The sequence below is a fragment of the Diabrotica undecimpunctata genome, chromosome 10, assembly GCF_040954645.1.
Source record: "Diabrotica undecimpunctata isolate CICGRU chromosome 10, icDiaUnde3, whole genome shotgun sequence".
NCBI lineage: Eukaryota > Metazoa > Arthropoda > Insecta > Coleoptera > Chrysomelidae > Diabrotica > Diabrotica undecimpunctata.
Genome location: NC_092812.1, coordinates 30,678,875 through 30,693,991, shown reverse-complemented (window position 1 = coordinate 30,693,991; position 15,117 = coordinate 30,678,875). Strand labels below are relative to the sequence as shown.

General features: G+C 30.4%; 1 long non-coding RNA gene across 1 annotated transcript; it reads left to right on the top strand.

Annotated features, from left to right (window-relative positions):
- Positions 1 to 291: 291 nt before the first annotated feature.
- Positions 292 to 6,075, top strand: LOC140452147 (uncharacterized). The gene is made up of 3 exons (XR_011952140.1): positions 292 to 373; positions 485 to 630; positions 5,980 to 6,075. It is a non-coding gene; the product is annotated as an uncharacterized lncRNA (long non-coding RNA).
- The last annotated feature ends 9,042 nt before the right edge of the window (positions 6,076 to 15,117 follow it).

Genomic DNA, 15,117 nt, shown 5'->3' with positions numbered 1-15,117 from the left:
TTTTTGAATTTCCACTAAACACTGGTAGTTGACGCTACACTCATGGTCGTAAATAATTGGTAAAAGTCATGGAGGAAAGATGTAAGATTTCAGAGAAGGAGTAAGCCTTCAACACTTCCAGCCACCCCATGTATATATGTCGTCATAAATCAATCATATATATCATATTAGAATCTGTTTATTATCCAATATCAATATCTTGTATATGTAATTTAATGAACTATCTTAGACGAGCTTAATTTTCAATTTATTTTATAGCCAACTAGGCGCACACGTCGCTCAAGTACTAGAAAGCGCGCTGATTCTTATGACATTCTTACCTTGGGAGTTAGTCTAACAAATTCTATTCAAGATGCCGAATCTTCCAAAGCAAGTAAGTTTCAATTACCGCAGCTAAAAAAATATTAAAAAGTGGCCATTCAGTTGGCTATACTTTATACAGCTAGATAATATTTTATAAATACCTCCATTTGATAATTTTTAGAAAGTTGCGTGCCACTGAGACACTTACTCAAGCGCATGAGGGCACAAAACGCCATGAGGCGGCCTACTCCAGACGAAATTTTAAAATTAGGCCCAATGAAGGACGTCATAGCTAGATATCGCAACGGATTGAGACCAATTTACACGGTAAGGTTAAACCATATATATATATATATATATATATATATATATATATATATATATATATATATATATATATATATATATAAATACGTTCAAATTATCGGGTAAAGTGGTCTGTAATAAAAATCTTTCTTTTTTCTTAATTACTCAATATTTCGCCATTTATTGAACAGCTTCTTTAGGAATTTGAACATTACAAAAAATGGCGTACAAATACATTTTAAAAAACACTTACAGAATTTAAAAGATTTCGCAAATAAAAAATGACATTGAAGTATTTGAAATATTGAATGTCAAGATTAAATTGTCTTAAGCACGTTCGTTACAGCTATACGATAAAAAATTAAAATTATTTCAAATGTAAAAATAAAAATAACAATAAAAGAAAAGTTAGAAGAATAATATTTCTTTGATGAATTATTAAGGTTAGTTGTTATTAAGATGAATGTTGGCTATTTTGAATATTTATAAATTTTGTTCAATATGTTACAATATATGTTACTTAACTGTCCAGTGTCCGTTTTATAATTTAAAGTGTTTTTATTTTTGTTAATGTAATACATCGCAAGAAATAATCTACTTTTGTAGTTATCAGTCTGTGCCAAAATGTGAGCTTTGTTATAGTTTAGCATATGACCAGTGTTTTCATAGTGCTTAACCACTGCGCAAGTATTTTTTCTCAAGCGGCAATCACTTTTATGTTGTGTGATGCGTTGTTTTAGCCATTGTGATGTTTGACCAATATAGCTATTTTGACATCCTAAACACGGTATTTCATAAACGACATTACTTTTATATAAGGTTGGTACTGGGTATTATATTATATTATATTCTTAGGGCACAAGTAACAAATGTAGTAACTAATTACTTACAAAATTCAAAATCTAAATTCCCAACAACAATGAACAAAATGTTTAAGTATGTAAAAAAATATTTAAAGTTACATTCAGACATATACATTTTACAATCTGACAAAGGTGGATGTACGGTAGCTATGAACAAACAGGAGTATATCGACAAAACCTTAACGTTGTTAAACGACAAATCGACTTATAAAGGTTTGGACAAAGATCCTACGTCAGTGATACAAAAAAACTATAATGACCTAATAAAAACCTTAAAAAACCAAGATCAACTTACTGAACAAGTTGGAAAAAAGTTGATAATTTATGACTCATGTTTCCTTAAACTTTATTGTTTGCCTAAAATTCATAAATTTGACATTCCTCTCAGGCCTATTGTAAGTTCTGTAAAATCTACTACCTATAACATTTCTAAATTCCTTGCTGATACATTAACTGATGCCTTTGAATATCACAATAATTATAAGTCTAAGGACACATTTACCTTTGTCAATGCTGTTAGGGGAATGCAGTTACCAAATGATTATGTTTTAATTTATTTAGATGTGGTGTCGCTATTTACAAACATTCCACTAAATATGGTCACGGACATTATGGAATCAAATTGGAACCTTATAAAAAACTACACGACATTATCAAAAGACAATTTTCTACAAATTCTTAGGTTCATTTTTAACAACACTTACTTTAGTTTCAATGGTAAATTTTATTCTCAAATTTTTGGAACACCGATGGGTTCCCCGATTAGTCCAATCCTTGCAACTATTGTCACTGATCATCTCTTAGATAATGTGATTACACAATTACCTTTTGAATTACCGTTTATATATAAATATGTCGATGACATCATATGTGCAGTTCCATCTTATCACATCAATACCACACTAAACATTTTTAATTCATTTAATAAACATCTTCAGTTTACAATTGAAACTGAGACAGATTTTAGTATACCATTTTTAGACACAAAAGTAATAAGAACAAATGACAATATTTTGACATTGGATTGGTACCAAAAGCCGACAGCATCAGGCAGGTATATAAATTACTATTCAAACCATACCACCCGTCAAAAATATAATACCGTACTAGGTATAAAAAACAGGATAATGTCCATTGTTGATGAAAACTTTTTACAAAAAAATCTGGACATAATATACAAAATTTTTCGTAACAACGGATATCCTAAACAAATTTTAAAAAAACTGATTTACAGCACTAATTTCTATGACGGTCCCGTCCATGATTCTAACAACAAATCAATCAAATATAAAAAACTTCCCTTTATTAATGGTCTAACTCATTCTGTCATATCCATATTCAAAAATGTTCCTAATATTAGTATAGCTAAATATAATACCATGAACAGCAAACAACTATTTTCAAAAATCAAAGACCCAGTACCAACCTTATATAAAAGTAATGTCGTTTATGAAATACCGTGTTTAGGATGTCAAAATAGCTATATTGGTCAAACATCACAATGGCTAAAACAACGCATCACACAACATAAAAGTGATTGCCGCTTGAGAAAAAATACTTGCGCAGTGGTTAAGCACTATGAAAACACTGGTCATATGCTAAACTATAACAAAGCTCACATTTTGGCACAGACTGATAACTACAAAAGTAGATTATTTCTTGAGATGTATTACATTAACAAAAATAAAAACACTTTAAATTATAAAACGGACACTGGACAGTTAAGTAACATATATTGTAACATATTGAACAAAATTTATAAATATTCAAAATAGCCAACATTCATCTTAATAACAACTAACCTTAATAATTCATCAAAGAAATATTATTCTTCAAACTTTTCTTTTATTGTTATTTTTATTTTTACATTTGAAATAATTTTAATTTTTTATCGTATAGCTGTAACGAACGTGCTTAAGACAATTTAATCTTGACATTCAATATTTCAAATACTTCAATGTCATTTTTTATTTGCGAAATCTTTTAAATTCTGTAAGTGTTTTAAAATGTATTTGTACGCCATTTTTTGTAATGTTCAAATTGTTTTAGTTTACTCCTGAAGAAGCCGTTAAATAAATAGCGAAATATTGAGTAATTAAGAAAAAAGAAAGATTTTTATTACAGACCACTTTACCCGATAATTTGAACGTATTTATAAATTATTTTTTGGTCGAAATAATCATTTCTAATATATATATATATATATATATATATATATATATATATATATATATATATATATATATATATATATATTAATTATATTACAAGAGTTATTATTAAACTTAATAGTCTAACCGCGTCGATTATTATTGCGCCGAGCTTTCGACATTCTCTCTGAAGTCTCCTTCAGGGCTTCCGAGATTTCAGTCTCCCGAGCCTACAGACACTACTACACTATTCACTAACCAATGCATTACTGCTACTGGGAACAGAGGACGGTTCATATACACCGTCGATAGTGACGTGGTTTGGGTGGTGATTGGTTTGGGGGTTAGCGCAAACATTTCTGACAGTAGGATTCTATGATTTATTTGGCCTCTATAGGATCGGGGGAGTCTGCACAAGGGCTATTAAGTTATTAAGTGTTTTTTAGTTTTTTAGTAGTTTAAGAGCCTTTTCAAGAGCATTAGTAGTTTAAGAGCCTGTTTAAGAGCCATAACATTTCGGATCATTGTTTATGTCTATATGTCCTCTATATGAGAATCGAATATATGTATGTTTTTACGAATCAATACCTAGTATTCAGTGAAAGAGTTATATCAGTAGTTATGTGTTTCTTTTTAAGGAATGTAGATCTTAAGTATTAAACCAGGTCTGCATCTTTGGTTATCCATGAGTCTTCCGTATGGGTTTAATGTTAACTTGTAGACTTGGGCGTTTGCTTACGCACTACCATTGCTTTTGTTCTACTAATTTTGATTTGAGTTTAAGCGATGAAGTCCTTCCGAAATGTCACCTAGGATGACAGTATCATCGGCATATCTTACGTTGTTGATCAGTAATAAGTTAACTTAAATGCTTTCTTGGATGTTTTTCTGTGCGCTTTGGAACACTTCTTCAGAATAAAGTTTGAAGAGTGACAAAACAATATCATATTCCTCTTGCTACAGAGACACTACTAGACAGGTTTTCGCCTATTTTGACTGAGGCTCTCTGTTTCTAATACAGGTTTTTATTAAAATTTATATCTCGTTGTTATAAGCCGCATCTATAAGTGATATCTTATCTTAGTGAGTAGGTCAATGAATTTGGTATGTTTACCCTGTCAAACGCCCTTTCCTAAATTATGAAACACATATGAACATCTTTTGTCTGATCTTTGCAATTTTTAATAGCACTGTAAGACTAAAAAGGGCCTTTCTAGTTTCAACCCTTGTCGGAATCATGGCTCATTAGGCTGATTAATATATAATATATAATGGATATAATGATAACTGGAGTCATCCCGAAGAACCTCCTAGAAAACATAAAAAAGCTGGGTCTAAATGAACATCTATATAAGATCATGCAGAAAGCTGTGCTACTTTCGACGTCCAGATGCGTGCGAAAATTTTTGGGAGATTCACCGACGTACCAAGTCACCTAGGACTCGATAACATGGAAAGAGTCCCACCAGAGCTCAATCCTTTTGATACCGTAGGTATCTGGGATGAGTGAATTTTCCCCTTAGAGGGAGTGTGAGCCGTATGGCTAAATCTGGATAGTAACTAATAAGCCTGCAGAACTCCAACAACTTATAAGCGATCTAAATGCAACTAGCCATAAAGTTGTCCTAAAAATGAACTTGACAAAAACAAAAACCATGTACAACGTGCTAGTGGATGTCCAGGATGTGATAATAAACAACACTGCACTTGAGACAGTAGTTTTATTGCATAAAATATTTCGGACTTTAATATATTGAGTGACGGTTCCTTTTTTTAAGTTCAGTTTTCCTTGAAGAGTTCCTACATATATTTTACTCAATCTGCTTCTATACATTTTGTACAATTGTTTGTTAAAGAATTCTCAAGTATTGTCTTGTCACTTCTCGTTCCAGTTCATCGTCATCACGATTCTGGCTTTACAACTCTGCGTGGGTCCTGGCTTCCTCAAGAATTTCTCTCCAGTGGTTCCTATATATCGCCTTTTTACGCCAAGCATGTATTCCCATATTTCTCATGTCCTTATGTTCCATTTGCGGTGAGAAAATTAAACAATATATAGTAAAATAACAATCGATTTAAGTAGAGGGCTACAAAAATGTGTTATGCATCTCCAAGAACCTCATAGCCAATATAAGAACAAAAAGTCAATGGCCTCCATGTACTGAACTAATTATAAATAAATGTAATAACTTAATAACAATTTTAAAACTAATTAAAATTTTTCTTAAATTACTCCATGACATTGTTTGTGTTTCATTGGCTTTTGGTTATCGTTGAATTAGTCAGAAACTGTCATTTATTTATAACCATTTTATATATAATTATTTGTCTTAATATATTCATAAATATTTTTTAAGAGACAAAATTTGGAAGAAATCGGTGACTATAATATTGAACCTGTACCAGTAGAGGACAAGGAAAATATTCCTGAACAAGGAGGCGAGCAGGATGTGTAAGTTTAGCTTTAATTTTAGTTTTGTTTTAGATACAACTAGATTGTGGTCCGAATCCACATCAGCACCAGGATTATTTTTTGCTGATTTAATATTGTTTGTGAAACGTTGTTGATCAGTATAAAATCAACTTGATTTCTAACGATTTGTTCGGCATGTCTGCGCTAGAACCCTATGTATATATGCGTCTAGGTGGAAGTTTAAAGAAAATATTTGAAACGACTAGTCCCATTTCCTGACATAACTAAAAAAGGCGATCTTCACGCTTATTTGTAATACTCAAACAACCCCAATGTCTTCTCTTTCAGCATTACCATGTGAAAATATATCCAGTAATAACAATATCTACTAATGCGCCGGTCCAAGATCGCTTCCATTAGAACTCTTAGAACCAAAAGAAATCTTAGAACCAAAACAAGACCTCGAAGAGGGGTAGATAAGGCGAAAAGCTCGGGTTCGTTCTAAAAAAGATCCCATAAGAGATTTTAGCACAATCACTTTAGTGAGACACCCCAGAATAAAGTTCTAGAAACCGTGCAAAAAGTGGTCGTAATTCATTGAAACAATGTTTTTAAACAAATTAAATTCAACTTTGTCGTAATTTTTATATTTTTTTGGGTGATTTTGAACAAAAGATATCAAGGTTATAATAAATTTTTGAACAATATTATATGGTGTGACGAATCAAAATTTACAAAAAATGGAATGATGCCCAACATTGAAGTAAATCAACATTTAACAAGAGTACGTGGTTTTCTGGAGCGATGGGTGTTTAATTGTGTTAATTTTTTTTTATTTCGAAAATAGGTGTCTCAACAGCTAATGGTCATTGACACAGGTACAATTTACATTCATGTTTACATGGTTAATATTTTACATTGGGTACAAATTAGTTACAATACATTTTTTATAATACATTTTGTTTTAAATTAAATTGTATAACTTTGTGTTTTTTAAAAAGTTTAATACATTTTCATAGTTGCTGCTGTTTGAGGTAAGTATGTCTTTTAGGTTGTTACCAAGATTGTATTTTCTTCTGGCCGCTAGGCAGTGTTGACAGTCAAGAAGTACATGTGTTACGGAAGTCGTGCTGTTGCAGTACTGTCACAAAATCTGATTACTGGAATTCATTAGGTGTCCATGCGTGAGGCGTGTGTGTCCTATTCTCAATCTTCGAATGATAGATTTCTCCTTTCTTTTCATTAGTGGGAGCTGATGGTAGAAAATGTTTAGTTGTAGAACGCTTAACTTGGTATTGCTTCTTTTCCAATAGTCATTCCAAAGGTATATAATTTGATGTTTGAGTGTTCTTTTTAGATCTGATGATGTTTGAATGTCTGTTGTTACGTTAAGAGAACATGCTTGTTTTGCTGCTTGATCGGCTTTTTCGTTGCCTGGAATACAAACGTGTGATGGAACCCACAATATTGTTACTGCAATTCCATTAGTTTGAAGGCAATTACATATACTCTGGATTTCTTGAACTATTGGGTGGATAGAATGTACGTTTCTTATGGACTGCATGGAGGACAGAGAGTCCGTACAGATTGCTATAGTTTTATCATCGTTGAGTGGAGTTGGTAGAGGAGGTCCAAATGGCAATTCACATACAAAAAAGCCATAAAGCACCGGGAATAAATAAAATACCGGCACAACAGATGTACCAGCTAATACGAGAGATGGATAGAAGAAGAAATCCCCCAACAATGGAAGAAAAGTATAATCTGCCCTATTCATAAAAAAGGAGACTGTTGTGTCAGAATTATAGAGGCATCTCTTTACTTTGCTCGGGATACAAAATACTCACAAACATCATTAATCGAAGACTCAAACCTCTCACGGAAAAAATCATCGGGGAATATCAAGCAGCATTGACCAACTATTTACAGTTAAACAAATACTAGCCAAAGCATGGGAATATGACATGGACGGTTACAATCTCTTTGTAGATTTTAAACAAGCCTATGATTCAATAGATAGAACAATTCTACCTAATATATTAGAAGAATTTGGCATACTATCAAAATAAATACGACTAGCACAAATGAGAATGACAGAAACAGAAGCACAGGTATGTATTCAGGGACAGATCACTGATGCGTTTACGATAACGCAAGGACTGAAACAAGGCGACGGACTGCCTTCATCGCTGTTTAATCTTGTTCTTGAATATGTAATTAGACGGTTGACGGTGAGCGGAAATAACATACTTACAAACAAATCTACCCAATTAGCAGCATACGCAGATGATATAAACATAATGAGCAAAACAGTGAATGCAGCGGAAGAAACGCGGAAGAAGTTGAGTTGAAACAGAGTGCAAAAGCTGTAGGGCTAGCAATAAATACAAATAAAACAAAACTACTCATACAAACCAGATCAAATGGACCGGCGCAACAACACTTGATTGACGATATAGAACATGTGAATAGATTCACATACCTAGGAATAGATCTCGTCGCAAGCAATGAAGAAGAACCGGAAAACAAAACTCTGGGCCTATAAAACAATAATCAGGCCCATAGCAAGTTATGGTTTTGAAACATGGGTGGTGACACAGAAATCTGCCAATGTTTACATTAGATGTGTTTGAAAGAAAAATATTACGTAGGATACTGGGCCCAATTAGTGAAAACAACAACTGGCGAATTAGGTATAATAGAGAAATATACGAGCAGTATAGCGAACCAACTCTAGCACAATACACTAAACTGCAGAGATTACGGTGGGCAGGGCACGTGGTCCGCATGCATGAGAATAGAATCCCCAGAAAATTACTAAACGCAAGACTCTCGGTCACTGAGGCATTCAGTTATTGGATAATCGCTAAGGGTTCGCTCATTTGCATTTTATGATCTAATCCCCAAATCTATCTACAATTTATTGTATCTTAACAGCAGGTAAACGGCTAATAGTTTTGTTCCTAATTTAGGGATTTTCCAAAATCTCCCAGTTTATTGAATTAGGTACCTAAACATTTCTAATTTGATGCTCAGATTTGTAAATCATTTTTGTTTTGATATTCAAAGCGTAAACACTCGTTGTGCGTAACAAAAAGGAAGATTGTGATTTTATAATGCCTAAAACAACCAGTGCTTCAACTTGGATTAAACCTTATAAAGAGCTGTCTATGGATATGGGAAAAATCTACTGTTCAGTCTGTGGCAAAATTGTAAGTATCTAATATTTTCTATTAAATATCTAATATTTCATACATACAGGGTGTTTCCAAATGACACTTACAACGTTTGACTGTAGATACTTCTCGAAAAATTGAACAAAACGATATAGTTAATGAGGGGTCAAACTTATTTACTTTTCGAGATACAGGGTGTTAAAATTAAAAAAAATTAAATTCTTTTAGTTAATAACAACAATAACTTTAAAACCAATAAACGTATTTACTTGAAATTTAGTACTCGTAGGTTGTTTTTAAATGAAAAATAGCTTCCTTTAGTGAGAAAAAATTGTCCATGGTACAATACAATGGTGTGTATTTAGAAAAATTTTTCACCTTTACTTTTTTTTATGAAGTCAGCTATTCTAAAACACAATTATTTTTATTGTAATTGAATTAACAAAAAAAAACTTTTGTTGAATTTTAAAATAAGTTATATGATGTACTAATGGTTAGTAACAAAAACTAATTTGTGGATTAATACTGCATTTAAAACACTTAGCGAGTGTTTTTTTTTCCAAACCAGTTATTTGATTAACCAAAAACACCTTGTATATTTTTATATTTTAAAGGTTGGGTTAAAATAAAGGTTTTTATTTTTATTTATAGATAGCATGTGAGAAGAAATTTCAGATAGACCAACATGTGAGAACTGCTTCACACGTTGCAAAAAAAAGGAAAAATAGGAGGAAAACATCAAACTTCAATGGCTAAATGTTTCCAATCTACTTCAAAAAAATTAGATGAGCATGAAGACTTGTGTCGCGCATTAGTGTCTGCAAACATACCGCTTTCAAAATTAGCAAATGTAAATTTTAGTTCGTTTCTAAAAAAATATTGCAAACTTAATGTTCCAAGTGATCGGTCTCTAAGAAGAAATAATGTGAACGGGCTATACTCGTCGGTGTTAATTAATATTAAGGAAGAAATTGCAGATAATTATTTTTACATATCTGTAGACGAAACCACTGATTCCTCAGGAAAGTATATTGCTCATTTATTGATTGGTGTTCTTAAAGAAGATACCTTACCAAAATCTCATCTTATTTCATACCAGCAACTTGAGAAAACAAATGCTTTAACAATTTCGCGTTTTATACAAGAAACATTAGCAACTTTTTTTCTTCCGACAACTATTCCTTCTAATAAATTACTGCTTATTTTATCGGATGCTGCTCCTTATATGGTGAAAGCAGGACAAAATTTAAAAATATTTTTCCCAGATTTAATACATGTTACTTGTGTAGCGCATGGATTAAACAGAGTTGCAGAGGAAATACGAAAAAAGTTTCCTCTTGTAAATACCATGATATCCAGTGTCAAAAAAGTATTTCTTAAATCTCCTATAAGAATTCAACTTTATAAAGAAATGCTACCTAACATTCCTCTTCCACCACAACCTATTTTAACGCAATGGGGAACATGGTTAGAAGCAGCTAATTTTTATGCAGATCATTTTGTTAAAATAAAGAACATAATTGATACGTTAACAGATGAAAGTTCCCAATCTCTTTTGGATTCTAAACAAACTTTTCAGAGTAACTTGCTTCAATAAGAACTTTTATTTATAAAATCAAATTTTAGTTTTGTTCAAAAAACAATTACTCAGTTAGAATCACCAAAACCGTCATTGTTCGAAAGTACAGCATTAATAAAAGAATTTGCGTCATGTTGTCGGAACGTTAGAGGTAATATTGGAAAAGATATTTTAAAAAAATTTGAAGCTACTATGGAAAAAAATAAAGGTTACCATATTCTTTCTGAAGTAGTCAGTGTTCTAGCTGGAAATATTTCGGAAACAATTAATTTAGAACCAAATGTTTTGGTTAGTTTGAAAAATGCTCCCGTTACATCAGTTGATGTTGAACGAAGTTTTTCCATATAAATATATGTACTCAGACAGAAGCCACAAGTTTTTGTTAGAAAATTTTGAACACCACTTGGTCATTTATTGTTACCATAATTCTAAATAAGTTTATTCATACTTAAAAATGATGTAGTTACTTAAAATAAATGTAAATCTTAACGAATAGTAGGAAATATTTAGTTATGTACACTTTTTTTTTTAAATAAAATTGTTACTATTTTACGATTTTTTTATTTATTTGTATGCATATTTTGTAAAATATTTGCATATTTTCGGGTAAACACGTGCATATTTATGCGCATATTTTCTACATTTTTATTTGCCGAAGTCTAATTATAACAAATAAAACAAAAGTTTTATTTGTTATTTGTGTTAATAAAAAATTAATAAAATTTATAAATTAGTGCAAAAAAAACTGCTTTTTTGCAAATATCTCAGTAAATTATTTATCAATTTTAATTTAAAAAACGTGAAAATAAAGATATTCTTCATATAAAAAAATTATATAAATATTGTTTATGTAAAATATAAGGGAATAAACTTATAGACAAAAAATCAAATTGTGACCATAGATTATTGTTTAAATAAAACTCAAGGTAAAAATACGAGTACTTTTTCGTTTATTCGTCATCTAGTAACCCCCACCTATGTCTTAAAAGCTTCAGATATCTGCGAAAAATTTTTCGACCTTCTTTTAACAAGACTGGGCTACATGTTTATTGTTGGTGTTTAGTTAATATTGATATTTGGAGTTTCGTTATGTTTTAAATTTTCAAATTTTGTTGTAATTTTGTTTGTTTTTGACTTGTTGGACAAAAAATGATAGACAACATTTTTTATCAAATAATATAAACAATGTTTCAATTTTAGGATGGTTAAAGGAGACGTCAAGGACCAAGGGGGCTCTAAAAATTGATAAATTAATAAAATTTAATTTAGGCAGTTACTTAAGCTTATATATTTAGTATTTAGTATTTATATAGTATATTTATTATTTATGTATTACTAACATAATTAAAGATAAATAAATACATTGCATTTATAACCTGTTTCTTTAAATTTGCCGGTATATATATAATATATAATATAGACAAAAACATAGGGCATAGACTAAAAAAAGGACATAGAAATCAAGACATGTCTTCTGGAGTAAAAAATTAGTTACTTTGTCAAAGTGATGATTAACTGTTAGATACTAATTATATGATACAAATGCTTTCAAATAATTTTTATATCGACAAATGAATATGAGTGTCTCATTCCACGACACATGAAGCTCATGTTGAAGTGCAGCCAGTATTTGAAGAGCATGTTGTAAATTTAATACTTTTCTAACTCTATTATCCTATATATATATATATATATATATATATATATATATATATATATATATATATATATATATTATATATATATATATATATTATATATATATATATATATATATATATATATATATATATATATATATAAGAAAAAAGAAGTACTTGTGACTCGTTTGGAACAAATATATAACTGTTTTGGATGGGTTGGAGTCAATAATAGGGCTATTGGTTAACTATTTTTTTATTCTCGAGCTTTCAATTGTGTTTACAATTATTATCAAGAGCTAAAAAAGACAAAATACTTACAAGGTTGAACTAAAAAGAAAAAACAATTTTTGTTAACTTACCAAATAAAAATTAGTTTGGTAAGTAAAAATCACTGCTTACATCTTCAAAATATTTAATACAAAATTGTTTTTATCTAATAAATGTTTCTCTGAAAAATTTTTATAATTTTGAAAACATTTTTTTAATATAAGAATAATTGAATTTATAAATAAGTTCAAATAGCAACCAATTACAAATAGCCTCAATGTCATAAATGCCAACATAAAATTTTTATTTTTGACAATTATATTGCCAAAAGTAAAACTTCGTTTAAACATTCTTTTTTGTTTAGTAACAAAAAGAAGAAGATTTATTCACCGTTGACAGATGTCTGAAAGAATGTGACAGATATATGGAGAATTAAATATGACATTTTACAAGTTTTATATATAAATCATAAAGAAAGAATATAATTATAAATTTTGCTTAAATTTTGAATTTCAGATCTTTTGTTTAAACTCTTTTCATTTTTGCTAATACAAACCATTTCCAAAAAAGTCCTTTTAAATTTATTACTTTCACTACATAAAATTTTAATGTTATCAAAATCCATAATATGGTCTTTATCGATTACATGTTCTGCCAAAGCACAAGATGGTTTTTTAATTCTGCAATCACTTTTGTGAGAAATAATGCGATTTGAAAGATTTCTTCCGGTCTCGCCTCACACTGAGCGATATTCAGCCTCACACTGAGTACAACTAATGCTGTATACTAAATTTGTTTTTTCAAATTTATCTATAGGATATTTAGTTTTAGAATATAAAGATGAAATAGTTTTGATGTTCTTTGTTGCTATTTTTATATTGTCAATAACCTTTAGTGTTTGTATTAATTTAGGTGTTAATGATGGTATAAAAGGTAGTGAATGATAATAGATGTTCTGATTGTTAGATACAATGTTTTGAGATTGAGCAAAAAATGGTGTTAAATTATTTATATTACCAATATTAGAAAAAAGCATCCTATGTAGCATATCTGGAGGATAAGAGTTTTCAATTAGAATATTTTTTAATAACTGAAGATCTTCCTGTAGATAATCTGGATGAGAAAGTTTTAAAACACGTTCTTTTAATCCTGTTATAAGGTTCATTTTCATCTTATTTGGATGGTGAGAGTAATAGCTTATAAATCTATTACTACATATGGGTTTTCTGAACCATCTGGTTTTCAACATATTGTCTGTATTTCTTACAATTCTCATGTCAAGGAATGGTAGAGAATTATCTACCTCTTCCTCAACTGTGAATTGTATATGTTGATTATGACTGTTGAAAATGTTGACTGTTTCATGAATTTTGTGTTTAGGAAGTGCCAAAACTAAATCATCTACATATCTCTTAATAAAAGGAATGAAAAAAGTGCAATTACTGATACAATCACTGATAACATCATCCATGACATAGCTACTTAGAATGGGTGAAAGACTAGATCCCATAGGACTACCAAAAATTTGTTTATAAAATACACCATTAAATATAAAAATATTAGAATCAAAAACAAAGTTGATAAGTGTTTTGAAATGTAATAAGTCAATATTAGTGTGTTGTGAAATCTCATTCCAATGTTTTTCAACACTATTTATGATTAAATCTAAAGGCAAATTAGTAAAAAGAGATGTTACATCAAAACTAACTAAAACATAATTTTGTGGTAATTGGAAATTATTAATGAAAGAACTAAAATCAAATGAATCTTTAATGTAAAAATTGTTGTTTCGGAAATATTTATGGCATTAAAAGACGAATACTGGAAGGTTTGTAAATGGTTTATTCTCTTAAGTACAGATATTAGCTATTATTTAGTAAATTAAAAGACTTACCTACTTAAAAGCTTTGTTGTGTAAGTACAATAATTTAAGTGTTTAGTTAGTACTAGGAGTATTATTTTTTATAATTACAAACTCAGAAAGGTTAACCGTAGTATCTTCCATTATTGTATTACTTGTTGATGATGTACCTTGGGAGTGAGAGAGAGGAACACGTTGTGGCTGATTAGCTGCTAATAAGTGTGGTGTAGTTGATGTGGATTGCTCTGAGAAAGAATTTGGCTGAAAAACTGATGTGATCGGTCGTGTTGCAAACTGATTACCAAAATAATTCATTTGATTTTGCCTGTAATCATAGGTGTCTTGAACAGCAGGGGTTGAATAAGCAGGCACTGGCGATACATAAGTTGGTAAGTGAAAGGCACAGTTGTCCGTAAGCCTTCCTAATTTTCCATAAAACAAAACGTTGGAAATGATTTTCTGTGTAAAAATTCGTTGTCGTATGTCCGAATCCAGTGCTACATTTTTTCTAAACGGATCATATGGAGATGCTGGTGTTTGTGGAACTGCAAGAGCA